Source organism: Eriocheir sinensis, chromosome 4 (assembly GCF_024679095.1).
Source record: "Eriocheir sinensis breed Jianghai 21 chromosome 4, ASM2467909v1, whole genome shotgun sequence".
Taxonomy (NCBI): Eukaryota; Metazoa; Arthropoda; class Malacostraca; order Decapoda; family Varunidae; genus Eriocheir; species Eriocheir sinensis.
The window spans coordinates 13124871-13135535 of NC_066512.1; the positions used below are offsets into that span (position 1 = coordinate 13124871).

Consider the following 10665-nt stretch of genomic DNA (forward strand, 5'->3'; position numbering starts at 1 on the left):
AAAACGCTGTGGCAAGGCTGATATGCGTGGGTGCGAGAATGAATGGCAGATAGATGGTGTGTCCTTCCCGTCTTCATCTATCATATTATTAACGCCATGGCCATTCCCAGGTGATGCAAGGTGAGTGAAGCAGAGAGCTATGGCAAGGTGTGCGAGAAGGAATAGTAGATAATTATATAGTGTGTCCTCGCCGTCTTCGTTTACCAAATCATTAGCGCTATGTCCATTACCAAGTCCGGTGAAGTAGATTGGTATATATGAAATACGCACTTACGCAGATGAATGAATTGTAAATAGAGTGTCTTCATCGTCTTAAATCACCGTATTATTACAGCCATGTCCATTACCAAGTGACGAAAAGTGGGTGAAGTAGATAAGTGTATATGGCATATGTAGATGACTGAATGGTAGACATTGTGTCATCAAACGTCATGCACCACATAATCAGCTCCATTACCAAGTGACGAAAGGTAAGCAAGACGCAAGATAGCAACCGGAAGATGTATGGACAGATAAATAGAGAGTGAAGTCCTCGTCATCGTTTCTACCTATTATGTTTCGTTACCAAACGACGTATGACGAATCAAAGATAACGATAGGTAGATAGATGAACTGATATGCGTATAAACGAACAGGTTGATCGGCTTAGATTTGGACTGATAACCAATGTGCAAGAATATGAAGAAGACTAAACCTTTGAGCGGTAGAAAATGTATAGCCAGATGAAGATGTGAATGCATGGATAGATGTAAAGGTCATGTGTGATACAGTGGAAAAACAAGGGTTTAAAAATGTATGTACCTAGCTTAGCAAAAACAGATATCAAGATAAATGAATATATAATGAAAATAAGCCAATTATATAAACAAAAGGACGGATAAATTAATGTACTAACGAGCAATTAGCACACTTGTCCTTTTCATCGACGTCTTTACCTTTATAATACGATGAAGGAGGCCAATTAAAGGTCCTTTTTGTGATGTTCATATAAAGAAACCAAAGTGCTAAAAACGAATGATCAAAAATAGTAACGAACCATCGTGGCAAATACCAGAAGGTGGGTCAGCGATGCGTCGGAAGGTAAACAAACGGAAGCACGAAAATATAAATAGGGTCGTGCGGTTCCTGGCTGTGATCCGGCCCGGCGCTGCTGTTTTCATCTGGGTCACAGCCAATACGAAGCGGCCCAGAGTGCATGACCAAAGTTGTGAGGTGAATTAAAGATGAGATACGTGAGACACAGCTAATTAATATTGCTCTCAGGTATCACAAACAGGTGTAAATATTATTCTCTCTCTCTCTCTCTCTCTCTCTCTCTCTCCAATTACCATAATGAATTGGAAATCTGCATAACACTGCGGGTACGTCCTTTAAATCAGGATAATAGGTTTGTCAAGGGACTCCACCGTAAGGTTCGGTCCAATAAAGACTTCTGAAGATTAATTAGGCGTGGGGAAGGGAGGAGGATGAGTAGCGCTTGGGGAGAAAGCACGTCATTAAACAAAGATTGGATAACAGAAACCAAAACTGGACGAAATAGAAAAGGAAAGTTGAGTAATGAAAGAAACTAAGCACACAGATTATGATGAACTCAAAAAGAAAAAAGAATATGAATAAAACAACGAGCATAAAAATATTAAATATGAAACTAATTATAACTTTACCTACCTTACCTGAAGACTGGTGGTGGTGGAGATGGCGGCAGCGGTGGTGGTGGTTCGCGGCTACCAAACCTGGCGAGAAAAAAAAGTTAGACACAAAGAAACAAACAAAAAACACAAAAAAAAAACACACACACACACACACACACACACACACACACACACACACACACACACACACACACACACACACACACACACACACACACACACACACACACACACACACACACACACATTATTCCGCCTCCACACAGAGGGGAAAACTTTTCATATCGTTTTAATATTGCATAACTGAAATTATATTAATCATGCATTTTTACTCATTCAATTTTACGCTGACATTTTTTTTTTAGAATCAAAAAGAAAAAAGTGAAATGCTGTAATTAAATGCAAGATTTTTTTGGCAAGAGAAAAAAATAATATGAAAATTTAAATCGAGGAAAAAGAAGCCAATACTATAGTGAAGCGAACAGGGAAACATTACACAAATAAGTCTGTGCTAATGAAAACCTCTAATAAAGGATAGTGGAAAATACATAGTTCTGGTCAGTGCATATGAAATATAAACACCCACTAATAAAATATAAGTACGCAGTGTTATTTTTGTTTGTTTTTTTGTGCTGACCCACGAAGAAAGGTGTATGGTGTAATAGAGGTGTATAGTGTTGTCGAAGAATAGAGGACAGGTGTTTGGAAGATTGCGTCGAATTGATAGGTGGAGAAATTGAGTTTATGAGGCGTTGAAGGACACCAGGTTCCTCCTACCCCAGTCAGATGTGATAGCAAGGTCTGAGGTTAAGCGTTCTACAGCCTCCAGTCTGGAGTCTTGTAATTCCTGTTAACGAGTTAAAAAAATGTTAGAAGCACTCTCAATCAGTGCCATCAATGGAAAGCAAGTCTCGTGTGATTCTATGTTTTACTGGAGTCAACAACACCGACTTAAGGAATTTTTTTCTCTTTTTTTGAGAAAGGAAATTGATTCGCCGTGTGCAGCCGCCAACAAAAGAAGTAAAATAAGAAAAAAAAGAAAAGGGAATAAGAGAAACTAACAATAAAAACTAATGAATGTAGAAGACCAATACAGCAAAGAGGGAAGGGGAGGAAAACTAACGAGAGAAATCTTCTGAAAAAAATCTGAAGAAACACTCAGGCGACATAAGGTACGGACGGAGGGACGGGCAGGCCACTGAGTTTACTGCTGTGTGCCTCCAACCAAAAGTAGCTACTCCAAGACCCTTAAAACGACCCTGAAAAAAAAGGAAAATGGCCCTTACGTGATAAATTGAGATGAGTGAAAGAAAAAATACCTCTCTATTTAAGCTTTTTTTACAACAAACGAGGCAACTCAAGGACAAAACAAAAGAAAACAAAATCCCTCCAAAACACTGCTCCCGCAATAAAAGAGGAGTTCCGAAAGATACTAGTGCCTTAAAAAGTTGGAAGTCGAGCTCCACACATCTGGTTCTCAATAAAAATAAATGGCTATAAAAAGGCTCTTCTAAAAGTATAATTGAAAGTGGAATGTCTGTATTAAATGGATAGCAATGAGAGAGAGAGAGGGAGAGAGAGAGAGAGAGAGAGAGAGAGAGAGAGAGAGAGAGAGAGAGAGAGAGAGAGAGAGAGAGAGAGAGAGAGAGAGAGAGAGAGAGAGAGAGAGAGAGAGAGAGAGAGAGAGAGAGAGAGAGAGAGAGAGAGAGAGAGAGAGAGAGAGAGAGAGAGAGAGAGAGAGAGAGAGAGTGTGTGTGTGTGTGTATGTGTGTGTGGGGAAGGATTCAAGTCACACATCACTTCGGGCCAGTCAGCAGCCATCACCATCACCGTCATCGCCTCGCCGCCCCATCAAGACGCGGCCGCAGCCATGTCAGAGGCCAGTCACGTGTGGAGGCGCTGCGTGTGCTCCGTCGTTAAACTGGAGGCGGCGGAGAGATGGGGCGGGAAGATGACAGGGAACCAATAAAGAAAAATGGCATGCACGGAAGACAGATAGCGGGAAGAAAGACGAGAAGAGCAAAGAAAATGCAAGTGGAGGGAAGATAGGAAGCGAAAATGTAGACAGCGGGAAGGTAGACAGCGGCGAGACAGGATATAGAGAGGGAAGAATCATTTTAGATTTAGGGGCCTATAGCAATCACGTAAAACTGACAGCGAGGGAGGAGAGAGTGCCATCAGGCGGGAAGTAGATGTGAGGAGAGAGGCAGAGGGAGGATAACGCTGGGATGGAGGCGAGGCGAGATGGTGATGGAGAATCGACCCAGCAATGGTGAGGTGGGTGGGAATAGTAATGCAAAGCAATAAAGTAAGTATTCGTTTTAATAAGAAATTATGTAAAAAAAAGTGCATAGTAAAAATATTCTTATTTTTGCATATGCCCCGTACACCAATTTAATATTCCACTGTTCAGTTAAAGTATTATCATAATCCTCTCTGGCTGATTTATAACATCATTACTACCATCTGATACATACCGTCATGACACAACTATATAAGATCTACTTGACCTAAGATTCAGAAGAAACAAATGAAGCAACAGACAGCCACATGCTTTTCCTAAATCTAACATATACTGTAATTATTAAAAAAAAAATCGAGCGGAGAATATATTATAAAGCTGTAGGTAACTGTGTATTTTTTGGAATCTGGTACAGCACTCGTTGAAAGAAGCCCTAACAAGCTGTTATCCTATGATATCAAATGAATGAATAATAGATAAACTGATGGACAGGTAGACAGATAAATAGATAAATAGATAGATAGATAGATAGATAGGTAGATAGATAGATAGATAGATAGATAGATAGATAGATAGAGAGAGAGAGAGAGAGAGAGAGAGAGAGAGAGAGAGAGAGAGAGAGAGAGAGAGAGAGAGAAGTTAATAGGTAGATATAGATACAAATATAAATATGGTGATCATGTGAAGAACGCTAGACCTTTACTCCTGCTATAGCCACATACTCAGGTACGATTTTTTTTAAACAATATACAGTAAAGGTCCGTTTTTCCGAATAGCAATGGATCCACACCTGTTTAAATTGGCAATAACCATGAGGACACACCTGAAAGAACTGCAAACGTGTACATTGCTAGTAATGCCATAATTTGAGGCTGACGGGACGGGTAACGATACCTATGGCAGGCGACCGTCACTACACAGCCAGCGCCGGTACTTCCTGTTACTGGTAGCGGCACAGCTAAGCCACTCGCTATTTTTACAGAGCTATAGGGAGGATCGTAAAGGGTTGTAGGGGCAATGCATAGGCTGAAAGTGGATTTGAAAAATGTTGTCCCATTGTCACAGAACGGTAAAATCCATGAAAAAGGATAGTCACAGCGATCCCACCAGTGCTGTTTGCAGGCCTGGCTGGCTGGGCGCTAAACCAATAGTGAGCAACTCGTAAATATTTTATTTTTCATTTCTTTTTAATTCTTCTCATCCAGCTTATGGACAACTGATTATTTTCTTTACCGCCTACATTCTAGAGTTCGAACAGTTGTTTCCATTCAAATAACAATTCCCTGACAAAAATCATTCGGGGAGCTTTTTTTTATTTTATTTCCTGACTTTAGGAATCTAGTCTCCTGAAATAATAATTTTCAACTAGACGAATTCAGGTTAGCAGCGCTTAATGCTTACAGCTTGAGGTGACTCAGCATCAGCAAATAATTGTGGTAAGAAAAATTATTACATTCCTATACAGATAACTTTGTAGCCAAATAAGGTTATGGTTACGATTACAAGCTCAGGCCAGGCTACTTCCTCCAGCAGGGTGTGAGAAACTTTGTTAGTTTCACGCGATGCCTAAACTCCTTGATGATCCGCCTCAGCTAGTGCTTTCAAGGAAATGGTTGTGTTCTCCTCTTCCAGTAGAGTAAGGCAGTACAACATCAATGTCACAACCCATTTATATACATTTTCAGAAGAAAAAAACTGTGTATAAACTTATAAAATAGTAACATTTGTTAGTGGCACTGAAAAAAAAATTTCAAACAAACAAAAAAACGTTGATTTTTCACTGGGTACGAGAGAGGGAGCGAGGCGATGGAGATGATAGGAAGAATGAATGGTTCGTGGAAGGAGGGAAAGAAACTGAGGTGAGAATGACGGGAAATAACGATGGGAAGGAGGCAAGAAACACCCAGAAAAGTAGTCGAAGGAGGCGACAAGGAAGTGAAAAAATGGCGGGAAACGCAGAGAGGAAAAGAAAGGAGTCGGGAAGGAACTGAGAATGGGGAGAATGACAAAAGGAAGGAGGCGGGACGGATGTAAAATAAGGGGCATGATCAAGGTGGGAAGGAGGCGGAGGGACGGGAAAGATGGAAGGAAGGGAAAACGAGGAGATAATGAAGAAAGGAGGAGAAAAGAAGGGAAGAAAAAAGGCAAGGAGATGGGTGCGAGAATTTGGGAAAAGACAATAAGGAAGAAAGGAAGCAGAAAGTAGAAAAGAAATAGGCCAAAATGAGGCGGGAACACAGGAAGAAGGAAAGGAAGAAAGAGGAAGGAAGCAGGAGGGAGGCGAGGAGGTAAAAAGGGGGACAAATGGCCGGAGGAATGGATGGAGGCAGAAATGGGGCAACGAAGTCAGCAAGTAAAAAGCGAGGAGGATTCGGTAGGATGCGAGGTGGTGCTCGACAGGCAAAGGAAGAAAGGGAAAGAGGCAAGAGGTAGGCTGGAAGGCAGTGGAAGGCGGCAGGACCAACCTACATGACCTACACGAAAGCAAAGAATAGGAAAGAGATACAGAATCCACACAAACAAAACATCTAAAGGAACCGAGTAATCGCTAGGGTATTAAATTGATTACTGACTATTTATAATTCAGATAACTGCAGCTGAATGTTTCTTTCCTAGGTTTTTATGGAACTTTTATTCCAGATGGTCACATGGCCAAAAACACCTCAACCAAAAAATACGTGATGATAAGAACATTAGAACATAAGAACATAGGGAAACTGCAAGAGGCCGAGTGGCCTACACAGGGCAGCTCCAGAATCCCCCCCACTTCTCACGATGGGTGAGGTGTAGTTTCAGGGGTTAAGTTCCTTTTCGTCGAAATCGTCTTTGTGAGCTTTTATTATTTTCTGGTGTGAATGTGTGTGTGTGTGTGTGTGTGTGTGTGTGTGTGTGTGTGTGTGTGTGTGTGTGTGTGTGTGTGTGTGTGTGAAATAAAAAAAAAAAAATATATATATATATATATATATATATATATATATATATATATATATATATATATATATATATATATATATATATATATATATAAGAACATAAGAACATAAGAACGCAGGAGTCTACAGGAGGCCGGTAGGCCTGTACGAGGCAGCTCCTTTGACCCTAAGCTCCCGTGTATCTAACCCCACCTAATATCGCTGTCCATGAATTTATCTAGTCTATTTTTGAATGTGACAATTGTATTGGCACTCACCACATGACTGCTAAGCCTATTCCACTCATCCACCACCTTGTTAGTAAACCAATTTTTGCCTATGTCCCTGTTGAATCTGAATTTATCCAGTTTAAACCCATTACTTCGTGTCCTACCCGGTTCTCTTACCAACAAAACCTTATGAATGTCTCCCTTATTAAAGCCCTTCATCCATTTATAAACCTCGATCATGTCTCCACGCACCCTTCGCCTTTCTAGAGAATGCAAGTTTAACTGTTTGAGTCTTTTCTCGTATGGCAAGTTTCTCAACCCCTGAATATGTATATATATATATATATATATATATATATATATATATATATATATATATATATATATATATATATATATATATATATATATATATATATATATATTTACACTTTCGCCTGTGGCGCCGGTAGGCTTGTTTTTTTTTTGTTGTTGTTGTTGTTGTTTTGGAGGGGACTGATGGTATGGCCCAGCCCGTTGTGGCGCAGGCCAATGTTTATAGTGGCGCCATCTTGCATTGCCTCATGCTGCCCTCCCGGAGCTCATCTTTAATCCTAGAATCTAGAGTCCGGGTTGATAGGTGGTCTTCTGGACAGCATGTGGGTAGTTTTAAGCCACTCGGCGGCGGCTGAAAAATCCCAGCTTGGTGGCACCGGACGGGGATTGAACACGCGTCGTCCTGAACGCGGCGCCGTCACGCTATCCACTCAGCCACCGCCTACACATATATATATATATATATATATATATATATAGATATATATATATATATATATATATATATATATATATATATATATATATATATATATATATATATATATATATATATCTATATATATATATATCTATATAGATATACACACACACACACACACACACACACGCGCGCGCGCGAAGTTAGTACGCTTGCCTCACAACCAAAAGGTCCCGGTTCGTCTCTCGGCCGGAGTAGATTTGATAAACTGAAATTTCAAATGTTACTCTATGCTTGAGACGTTAACGAAACAACGAAATATGGAAGGGAAGGGAAGGAAAGGGAAGGATAGAAAAGGATATGATAAAGTAAAGGAAACAACATCACCTTGAGAGAGTATACACTGAGTTCGTTATCTCGGAAACGAGGAGGGCAAGGGGAAGAACCGCTATCAGGTGTGTAGGTTTTTTCCACGTAGGCTGAGAGGTGAGGAGATGCTGAGGGGAAAACGAGGAGCTGAGGAAGACGAAAACAAGATTATGTAAAGTGAGTGTGTGTGAGGAAGAAAGGGAAAGAGGCGATAAATGGGATGGAACCCACGCTGATGAAGAAGAAGCAAACAGGATAAAATAAAACGAAGGAAGGAATGAAGAGGGAGAAAATAAGAAAAATGGACCGTATCGGTTATACAGGCAGCGCCACAAGTGGTCACTCAGGGAACTGTCAAAACAGTACTTTCCATAGAACTCAAGTTATGTACTAGAGTGCGTCTGAGGCTACCTTGCAGGATACAAGGCCTTGGTGCCGCCACCGCTCCAACCCAACGACTACACACACTTTACTCCTACCCGATTTCCTGACTCTACTACCTATTTGACATGGAGAAAAACTTAAATCGGGTAGGAGAGAAGTGTGTACAATCATCGGCTTGGGGCGACGGCGGCATCATGGCCGTGTATCCCTGAGACAGCCTCAGACGCACTCTATGGCGATTTTGACCCTATGTATATTTTTACCTCGGGACGTACCCCACACCATCAGAAGCAGAAAGGCATGCAGATTTAGGATCTGGGCTTATAAAAGTGATGCGACGAAAACCAGCTGAATATTAAGGAGTTGAAGGGAAATAAGTGCAAGAAAATGTGTATTCCCTACTTCATTTAACTCTTATTTTCGTATGCGTATTTTTACATTATTGTTACAATTTTATGCTAGTGTGATGCAGAATTTTCTCAGGAAGATGAGGGTGGTCTCAGGTTTTATTAAAAATGAATGTTGGGGTCAGGAAACAGGGTGGGAGTGAGGTGTGTGAAGTCGTCGCGTTTTGGATGAGCTGGGCACACCCACAGCCCCAGGCCGGCTTCACTTGGAGGGCCTTGGCGAGCAGTCTAGTATGTATGTCTGTGGTGGCCACATGTGGCGCTGCCTGTATAGCCAATACGGTCCATTGACAGATACTATGAAAAGACGCAGGAAGTGAAAAAGATAAAAATGGATCAAACTATATGAAAATAGAAATGTGACGAAGGATGCAAGAGCGAGAAGAGGAGATAAATTATTAAATGTGCGATACAGAAGAAATAAATCATAAACGACATGAAGATGACGACGAGGATAGGAAGGTAATAAAGGAGAAACTAACACCACTGAGGCAACAAAAATAAAGCGAAGGGAAAAAAAGGAAAATGGAAAGAAAACAAATGAAAATTTCTTATATGTCGACACTGAGGAAGGAGAAAAGGAAAAATATACACGAAGGGAAAAAGAAGGGGAAAATATACTACTCAAATGCCAACATATAAAACGAGGAAAACGAATCAGGAAGAAAGATGAGATAAAGGTAAATTTGCAGGCATGTGATAGGTGTGGAACAAAACAGAGAAAATCGCCGTCAAGAAGAAAACATGACCAAAAAAAAATATATATATATAAGATGACTTTGAAAGCTAAAGGAAAGAGCGAAGCGTAAACGGAGAAAGTAAAGATGAAATGTCGAGTCGTAACGAAGGAAAGACTGCTGATACTGTGGAGGGATGAAAAAAAAGTCGCAGACAAAAAAAAGTAAGAGAGACAGAAACGAGAAAGACAAGGAGAAGGAAGGAAGTCGGGGAGATCATCATCAGATAGAATGATGCCAAAAAAGGAAACAAGGAAACACTATACCAGGATGTAAAGGAGGAGGAGGAGGAGGAGGAGGAGGAGGACGGAGGAAAGGGGATATTTACACAGATAGGTAGGTAGAGAGAGAGAGAGAGAGAGAGAGAGAGAGAGAGAGAGAGAGAGAGAGAGAGAGAGAGAGAGATCACATCAATCCCGGGAGGAGAAGCAGGGAATGAAAGGACGAGAAGGGAATGAAAGGGGCCAGTAAGGAAGAAAACGAGGAAGGGAGGTGAAGGAGGAACAGAAAGGAGGTTGGGAACGGCGGCATTGGCGGGTAATGATCCTGTGGAGGTGGAGAGGGGTCGGCGGCGGTGGTGATAGTGGTGGTGGCGGTAGTGATGATGGTGGTGGTGGTGGTGGTGGTGATGATGGTGGCTATAGAAGTTGGTTAGGAAATAAAAATATAAAACACACAGCTAAAGGAGAAAAAAAAAAGGAAAGGAAGAAGAAGAATAAAAAGAAGAAAATTAAGGAGAAGAAGATAAAGAAGAAGAGGAAGAGAAAGAAAAGGAGGAGAAGAAGAACCAGAAAATAAGAAGGAGAAGAGGATAAAGATGAAAATAAAGAGATGAAGAGGAAGAGGAAGAAAAAGGAGGAGAAGAAGAAAAAGAAGAAGAAGAAAAAGAAGAAGAAAAAGAAGAAGAAGAAGAAGATTGGGGAGTCTGGTTCTTGGTGCAACAACAACAACAACAACAACAACAACAAATACAACAACAACAATAACGATAACAAA

The 10665-nt window shown here is 40.8% G+C and overlaps 1 protein-coding gene across 1 annotated transcript in view; it reads left to right on the forward strand.

Moving 5' to 3' along the window:
- Nucleotides 1–10665, forward strand: part of LOC127008541 (G-protein coupled receptor dmsr-1-like) — a 154616-nt gene that overhangs the window by 102277 nt on the left and 41674 nt on the right. The window lies entirely within an intron of this gene.